Genomic DNA, 18,393 nt, shown 5'->3' with positions numbered 1-18,393 from the left:
AACCATTTATGACGAGCTCTTTGTCACCTCCATAAACGAGAAACATATCCTTAGTCCTTTTCAGGTATTTCAGGATGTTTTTGACCGCTGTCCAATGATCCACTCCTGGATTACTTTGGTACCTCCCTGCTAAACTAATAGCAAGGCACACATCAGGTCTGGTACACATCATTGCATACATGATAGAGCCTATGGCTGAAGCTTAGGGAACACCTTTCATTTTCTCTCTTTCTTCTGCAGTGGTCAGGCATTGATTCTGACTCAACTTCACACCTTGTAGCACAGGCAAGAACACTTTCTTTGCTCGATCCATTTTGAACTTCTTCAAAACTTTATCAACATATGTGCTTTGTGAAAGTCCAATTAAGCGTCTTGATCTATCTCTATAGATCTTGATGCCCAATATATAAGCAGCTTCACCGAGGTCTTTCATTGAAAAACTCTTATTCAAGTATCCTTTTATGCCATCCAGAAATTCTACATCATTTCCACATATAATATTAGAAATGCTACAGAGCTCCCACTCACTTTCTTGTAAATACAAGCTTCTCCAAAAGTCTGTGTAAAACCATATGCTTTGATCACACTATCAAAACGTTTATTCCAACTCCGAGATGCTTGCACCAGTCCATAAATGGATCGCTGGAGCTTGCACACTTTGTTAGCATCCTTTGGATCGATAAAACCTTCAGGTTGCATCATATACAACTCCTCTTCCAGAAATCCATTCAGGAATGCAGTCTTTACATCCATTTGCCAAATTTCATAATCATAAAATGCGGCAATTGCTAACATGATTCCGACGGACTTAAGTATCGCTACGGGTGAGAAGGTCTCATCATAGTCAACTCCTTGAACTTGTCGAAAACCTTTCGCAACAAGTCGAGCTTTGTAGACAGTAACATTACCGTCAGCGTCAGTCTTCTTCTTGAAGATCCATTTATTCTCGATGGCCTGCCGATCATTGGGCAAGTCAACCAAAGTCCACACTTTGTTCTCATACATGGATCCCATCTCAGATTTCATGGCCTCAAGCCACTTTGCGGAATCTGGGCTCATCATCGCTTCCTCATAGTTCGTATGTTCGTCATGGTCAAGTAACATGACCTCCAGAACAGTATTACCGTACCACTCTGGTGCGGATCTTACTCTGGTTGACCTACGAGGTTCGGTAGTAATTTGATCTGAAGTTACATGATCATCATCATTAGCTTCCTCACTAATTGGTGTAGGAGTCACAGGAATAGATTTCTGTGATGAACTACTTTCCAATAAGGGAGCAGGTACAGTTATCTCATCAAGTTCTACTTTCCTCCCACTCACTTCTTTCGAGAGAAACTCCTTCTTTAGAAAGGAGCCATTGTAGCAACGAATGTCTTGCCTTCGGATCTGTGATAGAAGGTGTACCCAACGATCTCCTTTGGGTATCCTATGAAGACACATTTCTCCGATTTGGGTTCGAGCTTATCAGGTTGAAGCTTTTTCACATAAGCATCACAACCCCAAACTTTAAGAAACGACAACTTTGGTTTCTTGCCAAACCACAGTTCATAAGGTGTCGTCTCAACGGATTTAGATGGTGCCCTATTTAACGTGAATGCAGCCGTCTCTAAAGCATAACCCTAAAACGATAGCGGTAAATCAGCAAGAGACATCATAGATCGCACCATATCTAGTAAAGTACGATTACGATGTTCGGACACACCATTACGCTGTGGTGTTCCGGGTGGGGTGAGTTGCGAAACTACTCCGCATTGTTTCAAATGAAGACCAAACTTGTAACTCAAATATTCTCCTCCACGATCAGATCGTAGAAACTTTATTTTCTTGTTACGATGATTTTCCACTTCACTCTGAAATTCTTTGAACTTTTCAAATGTTTCAGACTTATGTTTCATCAAGTAGATATACCCATATCTTCTCAAATCATCTGTGAAGGTGAGAAAATAGAGATACCCGCCGCGAGCCTCAACATTCATTGGACCACATACATCAGTATGTATGATTTCCAATAAATCTGTTGCTCGCTCCATTGTTCCGGAGAACGGCATTTTAGTCATCTTGCCCATGAGGCATGGTTCGCAGGTACCAAGTGATTCATAATCAAGTGATTCCAAAAGTCCATCAGAATGGAGTTTCTACATGCGCTTTACACCAATATGACCTAAACGGTAGTGCCACAAATAAGTTGCACTATTATTATCAACTCTGCATCTTTTGGCTTCAATATTATGAATATGTGTATCACTACTATCGAGATTCAACATAAATAGACCACTCTTCAAGGGTGCATGACCATAAAAGATATTACTCATATAAATAGAACAACCATTATTCTCTGATTTAAATGAATAACCGTCTCACATCAAACAAGATCCAGATATAATGTTCATGCTCAACGCTGGCACCAAATAACAATTATTCAGGTCTAAAACTAATCCTGAAAGTAGATGTAGAGGTACTGTGCCGACCGCGATCACATCGACTTTGGAACCATTTCCCACGCGCATCGTCACCTCGTCCTTAGCCAATCTTCGCTTAATCCGTAGTCCCTGTTTCGAGTTCAAATATTAGTAACAGAACCAGTATCAAATACCCAGGTGCTACTGCGAGCATTAGTAAGGTACACATCAATAACATGTATATCACATATACCTTTGTTCACCTTGCCATCCTTCTTATCCGCCAAATACTTGGGGCAGTTCCGCTTCCAGTGACCGGTCCCTTTGCAGTAAAAGCACTCAGTCTCAGGCTTAGGTCCAGACTCTGGCTTCTTCACTTGAGCAGCAACTTGCTTGCCGTTCTTCTTGAAGTTCCACTTCTTCCTTTTACCCTTTTTCTTGAAACTAGTGGTCTTGTTGACCATCAACACTTGATGCTCGTTCTTGATTTCTACCTCCGCAACCTTTAGCATTGTGAAGAGCTCGGGAATTGTCTTATCCATCCCTTGCATATTATAGTTCATCACGAAGCTCTTGTAGCTTGGTGGCAGTGATTGAAGAATTCTGTCAATGACACTATCATCAGGAAGATTAACTCCCAGTTGAATCAAGTGATTGTTATACCCAGACATTTTGAGTATATGCTCACTGACAGAACTATTCTCCTCCATCTTGCAGCTGTAGAACTTATTAGAGACTTCATATCTCTCAATCCGGGCATTTGCTTGAAATATTAACTTCAACTCCTGGAACATCTCATATGCTCCATGACGTTCAAAACGTCGTTGAAGTCCCGGTTCTAAGCCGTAAAGCATGGCACACTGAACTATCGAGTAGTCATCAGCTTTGCTCTGCCAGACGTTCATAACATCTGGCGTTGCTCCTGCAGCAGGTTTGGCACGTAGCGGTGCTTCCAGGACGTAATTCTTCTGTGCAACAATGAGGATAATCCTCAAGTTACGGACCCAGTCCGTGTAGTTGCTACCATCATCTTTCAACTTAGCTTTCTCTAGGAATGCATTAAAATTCAACGGAACAACAACACGGGCCATCTATCTACAACAACATAGACATGCAAAATACTATCAGGTACTAAGTTCATGATACATTGAAGTTCAATTAATCAAATTACTTAAGAACTCCCACTTAGATAGACATCCCTCTGATCATCTAAGTGATCACATGATCCAAATCAACTAAACCATGTCCGATCATCACATGAGATGTAGTTTTCAATGGTGAACATCACTATGTCCGATCATCACACTCGACCTTTCGGTCTCAGTGTTCCGAGGCCATATCTGCATATGCTAGGCTCGTCAAGTTTAACCCGAGTATTCTGCGTGTGCAAAACTGGCTTGCACCCGTTGTATGTGAACTTAGAGCTTATCACACCCGATCATCATGTGGTGTCTCGGCACAACGAACTTTCGCAACGGTGCATACTCAGGGAGAACACTTATACCTTGAAATTTAGTGAGAGATCATCTTATAATGCTATCGTCGAACTAAGCAAAATAAGATGCATAAAGGATAAACATCAGATGCAATCAATATAAGTGATATGATATGGCCATCATCATCTTGTGCCTTTGATCTCCATCTCCAAAGCACCGTCATGATCACCATCGTCACCGGCGCGACACCTTGATCTCCATCGTAGCATCGTTGTCGTCTCGCCAACCATTGCTTCTACGACTATCGCTACCGCGTAGTGATAAAGTAAAGCAATTACACGGCGATTGCATTTGATACAATAAAGCGACAACCATATGGCTCCTGCCAGTTGCCGATAACTTTATTACAAAACATGATCATCTCATACAATAAAATTTAGCATCATGTCTTGACCATATCACATCACAACATGCCCTGCAAAAACAAGTTAGACGTCCTCTACTTTGGTGTTGCAAGTTTTACGTGGCTGCTACGGGCTGAGCAAGAACTGTTCTTACCTACGCATCAAAACCACGACGATATTTTGTCAAGTATGTGATGTTTTAACCTTCAACAAGGACCGGGCGTAGCCACACTCGATTCAACTAAAGTTGGAGAAACTGACACCCGCCAGCCACCTGTGTGCGAAGCACGTCGGTAGAACCAGTCTCGCGTAAGCGTACGCGTAATGTCGGTCCGGACCGCTTCATCCAACACTACCGCCGAATAAAAGTATGACATGCTGGTAAGCAGTATGACTAGTATCGTCCACAACTCACTTGTGTTCTACTCGTGCATATAACATCTATGCATAAACCTGGCTATGATACCACTGTTGGGGAACGTAGTAATTTCAAAAAAATTCCTACGCACACGCAGGATCATGGTGATGCACAGCAACGAGAGGGGAGAGTTTTGTCCACGTACCCTCGTAGACCATAAGCGGAAGCGTTATGACAACGCGGTTGATGTAGTCATACGTCTTCACGATCGACCGATCCTAGTACCGAACGTACGGCACCTCCGTGATGTGCACACGTTCAGCTCCGTGACGTCCCACGAAGTCACGATCCAGCAGAGTATCGAGGGAGAGCTTCGTCAGCACGATGGAATGATGACGGTGATGATGAAGCTACCAGCGCAGGGCTTCGCCTAAGCACTGCAACGATATGACCGAGGTGGAATATGGTGGAGGGGGCACCGCACACGGCTTGGAACAATCAACTTGTGTGTTCTAGGGTGCCCCCTGCCCCCGTATATAAAGGAGCAAGGGGGGAGGCCGGCCGGCCTTGGGGCGCGCCAAGGAGAGGGGGGAGTCCTCCTCCTAGTGGGAGTAGGACTCCCCTTTCCTAGTCCAACTACGAAGGAGGAAGGGGGAAGGAAGGAGAGGGAGAGAGGGAGGAAAGAGGGGGCGCCCCCCTTGTCCAATTCGGACTCCCAAGGGGGGGGCAGCCCTAGGCACTCTCCTCTCTCTCCCACAAGGCCCATGTTGGCCCATTAGTTCCCCCGGGGGTTCCGATAACCCCCGGCACTCCGATAAATACCGGTGACCACCGGAACTCATCCGGTGTCCGAATATGGTCATCCAATATATCAATCTTTATGTCTTGACCATTTCGAGACTCCTCGTCATGTCCATGATCACATCCGGGACTCCGAACAATCTTCGGTACATCAAAACACATAAACTCATAATACCGATCGTCACCGAACGTTAAGCGTGCGGACCCTACGGGTTCGAGAACTATGTAGACATGACTGAGACATGTCTCCGGTCAATAACCAATAGCGGAACCTGGATGCTCATATTGGTTCCTACATATTCTACGAAGATCTTTATCGGTCAAACCGCATAAAAACATACGTTGTTCCCTTTGTCATCGGTATGTTACTTGCCCGAGATTCGATCGTCGGTATCTCAAGACCTAGTTCAATCTCGTTACCGGCAAGTCTCTTTACTCGTTCCGTAATGCATCATCCTGCAACTAACTCATTAGTCACATTGCTTGCAAGGCTTATAGTGATGTGCATTACCGAGAGGGCCCAGAGATACCTCTCCGACAATCGGAGTGACAAATCCTAATCTCGATATATGCCAACTCAACAAGTACCATCGGAGACACCTGTAGAGCACCTTTATAATCACCCAGTTACGTTATGACGTTTGGTAGCACACAAAGTGTTCCTACGGTATTCGGGAGTTGCATAATCTCATAGTCATAGGAACATGTATAAGTCATGAAGGAAGCAATAGCAATATACTAAATGATCAAATGCTAAGCTAACGGAATGGGTCAAGTCAATCACATCATTCTCTAATGATGTGATCCCGTTAATCAAATGACAACTCATGTTTATGGCTAGGAAACTTAACCATCTTTGATTCAACGAGCTAGTCTAGTAGAGGCATACTAGTGACACTCTGTCTGTCTATGTATTCACACATGTACTAAGTTTCTGGTTAATATAATTCTAGCATGAATATTAAACATTTATCATGATATAAGGAAATATAAATAACAACTTTATTATTGCCTCTAGGGCATATTTCCTTCACCATCGTCGTCCTCTTCTTTGTTTATATCTTCATGTAGTAGGTCGCCCCCTAGTACCTGTGAGGGGGGAGAACTAGAAGAGGCACGAGGTGCCGTTAGCCGTGGGTCGGACGCAGTTGGTTGTAAGTGCGACCCACTTTTTAAAGCTATGCAATTTATGCTAAGAAGTACTCTTTGTGCCGCCCTTCTCTTTTCCGAATGATTTTCTGTTTATGTGTTTTCATGCCTTTTATAGATCATATTACACCCAGTTATGTGATGCTTCATTGGCAGTGCGATAGGATTTTTTCCTAAACCGCAGCCGCATGGTCCACACCTTCTTGGGTATTCGCATATTTTAGAACAATTGCAACCATGCGAGCGTTGCCGGAGAGCCGAATAACGCCCTTGTCGGTGTAGTGAGAGTTCAAAATATGCTTCTTCACGAACAGGCTAAACACATGGAAACTTTCAAAAAAATGTCCAAGAGTCGGGCCGAACCAAACCATAGAATCAAGATGCGTCTACTTATCTTGTAAGTTTGGTTCTGCCCTGCATGATGTACGGGGTGGGGCCTTCCGCTTCCCAGAGCCTATCCCGAAGGAGTACTTTGTTGCCTTAATTTTTTTGAGAAAAAAAGGCACAAAGCTTTGGATATGTTGTGTGTCCACAACATACCTAGCAATAGAGGTAATTCTATGTAGCATGGTCGTAATGTAAACCGCGGACATGACTAGATTTAGCATGAAATTCACATAACATTAAGGAGCACTTGAGTCTAGTTATTTGATTTTTTACATGCGTTTTGTTGGCTGGAGCGGATCCAGCAACCATGATACTTGCTAACTGGAACGGATCCAATTAGTGTCCTAAGGGTAGAACTTGCGAAGGTGGTACTTCTACAGATTTTCAATGTTCCATGAATTTTGCATAGGTTTCCCATCTTCAGTTTCTAGCCGAACAACGCCAGGCCTAGTAACTTGAACCACCCTAAAAGGACCTTCCTAGTTTGGTGTAAGCTTGTTTTGTCCCTTTCTGGACTGAATCCGGCGAAGAACAATGTCACCTTCCTCGAATCCATGGGAACGGATATTACAGCTATGGTAGCGACGCAAACCCTGCTGATAACGTGCTACACGTACAGTTGCTCAGGATCAGTTATCCTCAAGTAATTCAACATCATCATGTCTTCTGTGCTCTTGATTTTCTTCATCATAAGCTCTTACTCGAGGAGATCTATACATGAGTTCCGTGGGGAGTACTGCTTCGGCTCCATAGACAAGAGCGAAGGGGGTTTCTCTTATTGCTCGGTTTGGTGTCATTCTGAGTGACCAGAGAACAACAGGAACTTCATCAGCCCAGTGTCTACCACATTTTTTTAGTATGTCAAAAGTCTGGGTTCTGAGCCCATGCAACACCTCAACACTATCCCTTTATGCTTGCCCATTTCTCCTGGGGCGAGCAACTAATGCATAGCAGAACCAGGTATCGATTTGTTCACAGTATGTCGCGAAGGTGCACTCGTGAACTGAGTACCATTGTCGGTGATGATGCGGTTAGGCACATCGAAATGGCAGACTAGTCCCCTAAAAAACTTGATTGTAGACTAATAAGCCATGACTTTCCTGACAGGCTCGACCTGAGGCCACTTCATGAACTTGTTGATGGTGACATATAAGTACTCAAAGCCCTCGGTTGCATGGGGAAAGGGCCCGAGGATGTCCAATCCCCATACCGTGAACGACAATGAGAGAGGAATCGTTTGCAAAGCCTGCGCTGGTTGATGGATTTCTTTGGAGTGAAACTGGCATGCGTTGCAGGTATGCACTAGCTCCTCTGCATCTTTTAAGGTCATAGGCCAGTAGAATCCTTGACGGAATGCCTTGCCTACAAGTGCCCGTGACCCGAAATGTGTCCCGCACACTCCTTCATGAATGTCTTGCATGAGAGCTTGCCCTTGTTCCTTGGGTATGCACAAAAGTTTCACTCCATTTGGACGTCTTTGATAGAGGTCTCCATCCATGAAGACATACATGCTGGCTTGATGAGCAACCCTTTCACCGTCTTCACTATTCTTAGGTAACTCATCTTCCCAGAGATAATGAGCGATCTTTGCTACTCAGTGTGGGACATGTGCTTCGGTGGCACACACAACAATGTTGGCTGAAGTTGCATCTTCGGGAACATCAGGAGGCATCTCACCCAGGAAGGAACCCTTCCCAACTGTGATCATCAGCTTCTTGATTTTGCGAGTAGAGGGGAGCACGGATGGTTGAATGAGTCTTTTCGAGCTGCCAAATTTGATAGTTCATTTGCAACAAAGTTTTGAGTACGAGGTATGTGCTCCATGTGCAGACCATCAAAATGGCTTTCTATTTTTCTCACTTCATCCACGTACGCTTCCATCTATGGGCATTGTTAATACTTGTTAACTTGCCTTACAATCAACTGAGAGTCACCTCTAACTACTAATTTCTTGATGCCCAATCCAAGTGCTGCTCATAAACCAACAAGCAAACCTTCATACTCTGCAGTACTGTTGGTTGCCCTAGGGCCAGTATAGAGCATCTGGATCACATACTTGAGGTGTTCTCCAGTTGGGGAGACTAGCACAATGCCAGCTCCCGCTCCTTCTGGTGAGACGAACCATCAAAGTACATTACCCATTCATCCTGATCTTCCTCCCTGAGAAGGGAAGTGGTCTCAGGATCTTCAAGGGGGTGGAGGTCCATTTAGTAATGAACTCCGGTATCACTCTGATTTTGATGACATGGGTTCTCTCGCACTTGATGTCAAACTCCGACAGCTCCAGAGACCATTTAGCAATACAACCCATCATCGTTCTCTTGTGGAGGATACGTCTGAGTGGGAAGGAGGTTACCACAATGATCGAGTGTGCTTGGAAGAAATGCATGAGTTCCCGAGAAGCGATTAGGACACCCAGAAGGACCTTCTGAATGTCCAGGTACCTTGTAGTCACGCCTTGCAATAGGGAGCTAACGAAGTACACTGGACACTGTACTGACTTCTTCCTGCAGGATGTGCATTGCTTCTGCTCACTTGATGCTGATGACTCTGGTTGGTCAGGGTTTGGTTCTTCGGTTGATGTATCATCTTGTTCTCGCTCCACTACTAAGGCGGAACTCACCACCTAGTGGGTGGCTTCTATGTACAAGATTAGTCTCTCGCTGGGCTTTGCAGCCACTAGTATTGGAGGAGAGGAGAGGTACTTCCTCAATTCTTGGAGAGCTGACTCCGCTTCTGGTGTCCATTCTGTTAGGGCATATTTATCCCTTAGTGGTTTTGGTGATTGATGACAATGTTTTTGCGGACTAATCGTGTGCATTGAGCATTCCAGATATTCTATCATATGGCACAAGATGATTCGAGGTCCTCATAGTTATAGAGTGAAGACAGTTATTTTTCCTGCGTTTCCTTTTCGGTGGACTTGAGTCGTAGGAAAACCATACTATTAAGAGGGGGTCCACATCGGAAAGGTTTGAGTGGAATCATCACATACACATCTTCATTTGCACCCACTTCCATTACCGCACCTCTGGAGTTCATCCTTTGTGCTTCTGATTACTAGTCCTGAGGCAGCAGTAGTGCCACCTTGGGCAACGGTAGTACCGCTTGTGCGGTACTACCGCTGATCCAGTTCTGCGGTACTACCGCTTATTCATTGCGTCTTGTTGTCTCTTCGTGCTCAGCGGCTGTTGAGCGAAAGTAGAGCGGCAGTACCGCCTGTGGTACTTCCGTCTCTAGTACCGCCCATATACTACCGCTGCCACTACCGCTTAATCTTTGCCTTTTGGACTGGTTTACCACTGAGCGGTAGTAGGGCAGCAGTAAGACAACAGTACTACCGCTGCTGCAGTAATGCCGCCGTACTCACCCTTCCTTTTATATTTTCTCTTTTTGGCAAGCATTATGTGTTGGGGAAAGATCCAGACATACATATCCACTCGGATATAGGTGATCATGAATTATTATTGTTGACATTACCCTTCAGGTAAATAGTTGGGAGGCGAAACTATGAGCCCCTATCTTTCTATGTGTCTGATTGAAGCTTTGATCTCATAAGTATCGCGTGAGTGTTAGCAATTATGAAAGACTAAAAGATGGTTGAGCATGTGGACTTTCTACACAAGAGCTCTTACATCGACTCTTTCCGATGTTATGATAAATTACAATTGCCTCAATGACCGAGATCATAGTTTGTTAGTTTTAAATAAATTTTTAGGTTCATACTTTACCTTGTGAATGAATTATCACTTCCGCATAAGAAGTTCTATGACAATATATTGTTGTTCTAAAAGATGATTGTGATGCCCTCATGTCCATATTTTATTTTATCGACACCTCTATCTCTAAGCATGTGGACAAGATTATCGATTTCGTATTTTGCTTGAGGACAAGCGAGGTCTAAGCTTGGGGGAGTTGACACGTCCATTTTGCATCATGTTTTTATGTTGATACTTATTGCATTATGGGATGTTATTTCACATTATGGTATAATACTTATGCCTTTTCTCTCTCGTTTACAAGATTTACATGAAGAGGGAGAATGCTGACTACTGGAATTCTTGACCGGAAAGGAGCAAATCTGAGATAACTATTCTGCACAACTCCAAATGTCCTGAAACTTTACGAAGAATTGTTTTGGAATATATATTAAATACTGGGCGAAGAAACAACAGAAGGGGATCCACCAGGTGGCCACAAGCCTCGGGGGCGTGCCCTACCCCCCAGGGCGTGCCTCCCAAGGTTGTAAGCCCCCTGACCAGCCCCCGATGTCCATCTTCTGCTATATGAAGGGTTTTGACCTAGAAAAAATCATAAGGAACCTTTCGGGATGAAGCGCCGCCGTCTCGAGGCGGAACCTGGGTAGAAGCAATCTAGGGCTCCGCGTGGAGCTATTCTGCCAGGGAAACTTCCCTCCGAGAGGGGGAAATTGAAGCCATCATCATCACCAATGATCCTCTCATCGAGGGAGGGTCAATCTTCATCAACATCTTCACCAACACCGTCTCCTCTCAAACCCTAGTTCATCTCTTGTATTCAATCTTTGACTCAAAACCTCAGATTGGTACCTGTGGGTTGCTAGTAGTGTTGATTACTCCTTGTAGTTGATGCTAGTTCGTTTATTTGGTGGAAGATCCTATGTTCAGATCCTTAATGATATTTATTACCCCTCTGATCTTGAACATGAACTTGCTTTGGGAGTAGTTATGTTTGTTCCTGAGGACATGTGAGAAATCTTGTTATAAGTAATCTTGTGAATTTGGTATTCGCTCGATATTTTGATGAGATGTATGTTGTCTTTCCTCTAGTGGTGTTATGTGAACGTCGACTACATGAAACTTCACCATGATTTGGGCCTAGGGGAAGGAATTGGGATGTAATAAGTAGATGATGTGTTGCTAGAGTGACAGAAGCTTAAATCCTAGTTTATGCGTTGCTTCGTAAGGGGCTGATTTGGATCCACATGTTTCATTCGATGGTTAGATTTATCTTAATTCTTCTTTCGTAGTTGCAAATCCTTGCGAGAGGGGTTAATCATAAGTGGGAGGCTTATCCAAGTAAGGATATCACCCAAGCACTGGTCCACCCACATATCAAATTATCAAAGTAACAAACGCGAATCATATGAGCATGATGAAAACTAGCTTGACGATAATTCCCATGTGTCCTCGGGAGTGCTTTGCTTTATATAAGAGTTTGTCCAGGATTATCCTTTGCTACAAAATGGATCGGGCCACCTTTCTGCACCTTTGCTACAATTGTTACTTGTTACCCATTATGAATTATCTCATTACCAAACTATCTGTTACTGATAATTTTAGTGCCTGCAGAAAATACCTGGCTGAAAACCGCTTGTCATTTCCTTCTGCTCCTCGTTGTGTTTGACACTCTTACTTACTGAAAGGACTATGATTGATGCCCTATATTTGTGGGTCATCAAGACTTTTTTCTGGCGCCGTTGCTGGGGAGTGAAGCATTTGGTGAGTAGAATTTGGTAAGGAAAAATTTATGTTACGTGCTCAAATTTATTGTTACTTGTCACTATGGAAAATCATCCTTTGAGGGGTTTGTCCAGGGTATCTTCACCTCGAACAGAAGAACAAAGAGTTGCTCCTCAACCTACTACACCTACTGAAAATATTTATTATGAAATTCCTTCGGGTATGATAGAGAAACTGCTAGCTAATCCTTATGAAGGAGATGGAACACTACATCCTGATATGCATCTAATCTATGTGGATGAAGTTCGTGGATTATTTAAGCTTGTAGGTTTACCCGAAGATGAAGTCAAGAAGAAGGTCTTCCCTTTATCTTTGAAGGAAAGGCATTGACATGGTATATATAGGCTATGTGATGATATTGGAGCTTGGAATTACAACCGATTGAAATTGGATTTTCATCAGAAGTTTTATCCTATGCATCTGGTTCATCATGATCGGAATTATATATATAATTTTTGGCCTCGTGAAGGAGAAAGTATCGCCCAAGCTTGGGGGAGTCTTAATTCAATGTTATATTCATGCCCCAATCATGAGCTCTCGAGAGAAATTATTATTCAGAATTCTTATGCTCGACTTTCTCGTAATGATCAATCCATGCTCGATACTTCTTGTAGTGGTTCTTTTATGAAGAAGACTATTGAATTCAGGTGGGATATTTTGGAAAGAATTAAACACAACTCTGAAGATTGGGAACTCGAGAAGGTAAGGAGTTAGGTATAAAACTTGAATTTGATTGTGTTAAAACTTTTCTGGATACCGATGCTTTTCAGAATTTTAGCACTAAACATATGGGCTTGACTCTGATATAGTAGCTTGTTTTTGTGAATCATTTGCTATTCATGTTGATCTCCCTAAGGAGGAGTTGTTTAAATATCATCCTCCCATTGAAGTAAAAATAGTAGAACCCATTGAAGCTAGAGAAGAAACTACTACTTATAATGTTGATCCAGTTATTCCTACTGCTTATATTGAGAAACCACCTTTTCCTGTTAGGGTAAAAGAACATGCTAAAGCTTCAGTTGTGGTTCGCAAAAGTTATACAAGAATACCCACACCCTCTGAACAGATTAAATTTAAACCTAATATTGCTATGGTTAAAGATCTCTTGGTTGATAATATTCATGGGCATGTTATTTATTTCTGTGATGAAGCTACTAGTATTGCTAAACCCGGTGAAAAAGATAAACATAGAACTGTTGTTGGCATGCCTGTTGTCCCTGTTAAAATAGGAGATCATTGTTATCATGGCTTATGTGATTTGGGTGCTAGTGTGAGTGCAATCCCGTTTACTTATATCAAGAAATTACGAATGATATTGCACCTGCTGAGATAGAAGATATTGATGTTACTGTTATTGATTTTCTAGTTATTGGTTCCCCACAAGATGATTTTTGTCCCATTATATTTGGTAGACCTTTCTTAAACACGGTTATGCTAAGATAGATTGTGAAAAAGAAATTGTTAGTTTAAGTTTTGGTGATGTGTCTCATGAGTTTAATTTTTCCATGTTCCGTAGACAACCATGTGATAAAGAATTACCTAGTAAGGATGAAATTATTGGTCTTGCTTCTATTTTTGTACCTCCTACTAATACTTTAGAACAATATTTGCTAGACCATGAAAATGATATGTTTATGAATGAACGAAATGAAATAAATGAGATATTCTTTAAATAAATGCCTGGTTTGAAACATAACCTGCATGTTGAGACTCTTGGAGATCCTCTTCCACCCAAGTGTAATCCCATATTTGATCTTAAGCAATTGCTTGATACTTTGAAATATGCTTATCTTGATGAAACAAAGATATATCTTGTTATTATTAGTACTAACCTTTCAAAGCATGAAGAAAAGAGATTATTGAAAACTCTGAGGAAGCACTGTGCCACTATTGGATATACTCTTGATGATCTTAAGGGCATTAGTCCCACTCTATGTCAGCATAAAATTAATATGGAGCCTGATGCTAGACCCGTTGTTGATCACCAACGACGACTAAATCCTAAGATGAAGGAAGTGGTAAGAAATGAAATATTAAAGCTTCTGGAAGTAGGTATAATCTATCCCATAGCTTATAGTAGATGGGTAAGTCTTGTTCATTGTGTCCCTAAGAAGGGAGGTATTACTGTTGTCCCTAATGATAAAAATGAACTTGTCCCACAAAGAATTGTCACAGGTTATAGAATGGTAATTGATTTTAGAAAATTAAACAAAGCTACTAGGAAAGATCATTATCCCCTGCCATTTATTGATCAAATGCTAGAAAGACTATCAAAACATACACATTTCTGCTTTCTAGATGGATATTCTGGTTTTTCCAAAATACCTGTGTCACAAGAGGATCAAGAAAAAAACTACTTTTACGTGCCCTTTTGGTACTTTTGCTTATAGACGTATGCCTTTTGGTTTATGCAATGCACCTACTACCTTTCAAAGATGTATGACTGCTATATTCTCTGACTTTTGTGAAAAGATTGTTGACGTTTTCATGGATGATTTTTCCGTTTACGGAACTTCTTTTGATGATTTCTTAAGCAACCTTGATCGAGTTTTGCAGAGATGTGAAGAAACTAATCTTGTCTTGAATTGGGAGAAGTGCCACTTTATGGTTAATGAAGGTATTGTCTTGGGGCATAAAATCTCCGGAAGAGGTATTGAAGTTGATAAAGCTAAAGTTGATGCAATTGAGAAAATGCCGTGTCCCAAATATATCAAAGGTATAGAAGTTTCCTTGGTCATGCTAGTTTCTATAGGACATTTATTAAAGACTTATCTAAAATTTCTAGGCCACTTACTAATCTTTTGCAAAAAGATGTTCCATTTGTTTTTGATGATGATTGTATAGAAGCCTTTGAAATACTTAAGAAAGCCTTAATCTCTGCACCTATTGTTCAACCACCTTATTGGAACCTACCCTTTGAAATTATGTGTGATGCTAGTGATTATGTTGTTGTTGCTGTTCTGGACAAAGAGTTGATAAGAAATTAAATGTTATCCATTATGCTAGCAAAACCCTAGACAGTGCTCAAAGAAATTATGCTACCATTGAAAAAGAATTTTTAGCAGGTGTGTTTGCTTGTGATAAAATTCAGATCTTACATTGTTGATTCTAAAGTAATTGTTCACACTAATCATGCTGCTATTAAGTACCTTATGGAAAAGAAATATACTAAACCTAGACTTATTAGGTGGGTTCTTTTGCTACAAGAATTTGATTTACATATTATTGATAGGAAAGGAGTGAGAACCCCACAGCTGACAACTTGTCTAGGTTAGAAAATATTCTTGATGACCCACTACCTATTGATGATAGCTTTCCTGATAAACAACTAGCTGTCATAAGTGCTTCTCGTGGTACTCCATGGTATGCAAACTATGCTAATTATATATTGTTGCTAAATTTATACCACCTAGTTTCACATACCAACAAAAGAAAAAGTTCTTCTACGATTTAAGACATTACTTATAAGATGATCCACACCTTTATAAAGAAGGAATAGATGGTATTATTAGACGTTGTATACCTGAGCATGAGCAGGAAAAAATCCTACGGAAGTGTCACTCCGAGGCTTACGGAGGACACCATGCTGGAGACAGATCTGCTCACAAAGTACTACAATCTGGTTTTTATTGGCCTACTCTTTTCAAAGATGCTCATAAGTTTGTCTTTTCTTGTGATGAATGTCAAAGAATTGGTAATATTAGTAGACGTCAGGAAATGCCTATGAATTATTCACTTGTTATTGAACCATTTGATGTTTGGGATTTGATTATATGGGACCTTTTCCTTCCTCTAGTGGGTATACACACATTTTGGTTGCTGTTGATTATGTTACTAAGTGGGTCAAAGCTATACCAACTAGTAGTGTTGATCATAACACTCCCATTAAAATGCTTAACGAAGTTATTTTTTCGAGGTTTGGAGTCCCTAGATATTTAATGACTGCTGGTGGTTCACATTTTATTCATGGTCCTTTCTGTAAATTGCTTGCTAAATATGATGTTAACCATAGAATTGCATCTCCTTATACCCCCAGTCTAGTGGTCAAGTATAATTAAGTAATAGGGAAATAAAATTGACCTTGCAAAAGACTGTTAATAGATCTAGGAAGAATTGGTCTAAGAAACTTGATGATGCATTATGGGCTTATAGAACTACTTATAAAAATCCTACGGGCATGTCTCCCTAATAAATGGTTTATGGGAAAGCATGTCAATTAGCTCTTGAATTAGAACACAAAGCTTATTGGGCAATTAAAGAGCTCAACTATGACTTCAAACTTGCCGGTGAAAAGAGGTTATTTGAGATTAGCTCACTTGATTAATGGAGAACCCAAGCCTATGAAAATGCCAAACTGTTTAAAGAAAAGGTTAAAAGATGGCATGATAAAAGAATACAAAAGCGGGAATTTAATGTAGGTGACCAAGTCTTGCTATACAATTCTCATTTAATTTTTTTGTAGGAAAACATCTCTCTAAATGGGAAGGGCCTTACTTTATTGAAGAAGTCGATCGTTCCGGTTCTATCAAGATCAACAACCGAAGGCAATGACCCGAAGGTGGTGAATGGGCAAAGAATCAAACATTATATCTCAGGCACGCCCATAAATGTTGAGACCAACATTATCCATACCATAACACCGGAGGAGTACATAAAGGAAACCTTCCAGAACGCCCTAGAACCCTGAAAAGGAATAGGTATGTGATACGGTAAGTAAACCGACTCCAAAAAATTTCTAAAAGCAATTTTACTCTGTTTTGGAATATTTAAAAAATTAGGAAAATAAGAAGTAGTCCAAATAGCGCACGAGTAGGCGACAAGCCTGGGGGGCGCCCCCTACCCCCCTGGGCACGCCTCCCAAGCTTGTGGCCACCTCGTGTGCCCTCCGGACTCCGTTTTCTCCCAGATTACTTGTTTTGTACGGTAAAAAATCATTATATAATCACCCAAAGGTTTTGACCATTGTATCACGACAATATCCTCTGTTCTTGTTTTCAGCTATCTCTACTGCAGATTTAGAGCAATATGTCGTCTTAGGATTCAGACGGAGAGAGCTATGTTTCCCACTATATTGCAGACCGAAAGATCTTTGGGGAGATTTATCCCTACCTATGGTCCACCGAAGAGGAGGAAGATACCTATGTGGAGGAAACAAGGGAGGACAACTTAGATGAAGATGAAGTTCCACTACCTCAACCTGGGGATATGCACGTGGAATTCAAGAAGTCGAGCCTCCCAAACAAATCCAACAAATCTAAGGTCCAATTCATCCCTTTCCATTTTCTAGAGGAAAGCAAAGGAGCATTATGCAAAAGGATATTAAAGCTTGAGCAACGAAATGATGATTTGAGGGAGGAAAATTTTAGCCTCACATGCAAGCTGGAAAAGAAGAATGCCACTTCATCTCCACCACCTCCAAAGAAGGAGACTTGAGTACATGGGTATGAGCACTCCCCTTGTGTTGTGCCAAGCTTGGAGGAGGTGCCCCGGTATCGTATCACCATCACATCTTTCTCTTTACCATTTATGTTATTCGATCCATTTGGTTATATCATGATCTAGTAGAATAAAAGTTTTAGTATGATCCAGTTTTTGAGTTTTTCGTTTCGATCTATCTATGTAATAGAGTGTGAGAGTTATATAATAAAGATTAGTTTTGAGTTGAGGGCTTTGCTTTCTTGATTTGATCTTGGAAAAGAGAAGGGATAAAAGAAATAAAAAGATTATATAACAATTGACGGTGTCCTTCAGCTTGCTGGCATGGTCATCAAGGGTGGTAGTCTTGTCAGTGTTTCGCAACCCGTCCCGGCAAGGATCTTGCCGGGGCCTCAAAAACCATCCCGGCAAGGATCTTGTCGACAACCGCTGCCCTGGAGTCCAGTTTCTCCTTGCGAGTATGGTGAAGCGCCTGGAGCTTCTGGAAGTTGTCGCTCATAGCCTGGAGGAGCTGGTCTT

Source organism: Aegilops tauschii, chromosome 4 (assembly GCF_002575655.3).
Source record: "Aegilops tauschii subsp. strangulata cultivar AL8/78 chromosome 4, Aet v6.0, whole genome shotgun sequence".
NCBI lineage: Eukaryota > Viridiplantae > Streptophyta > Magnoliopsida > Poales > Poaceae > Aegilops > Aegilops tauschii.
The sequence above is the reverse complement of the archived record's forward strand: the minus strand, read 5'-3'. Positions refer to the sequence as shown.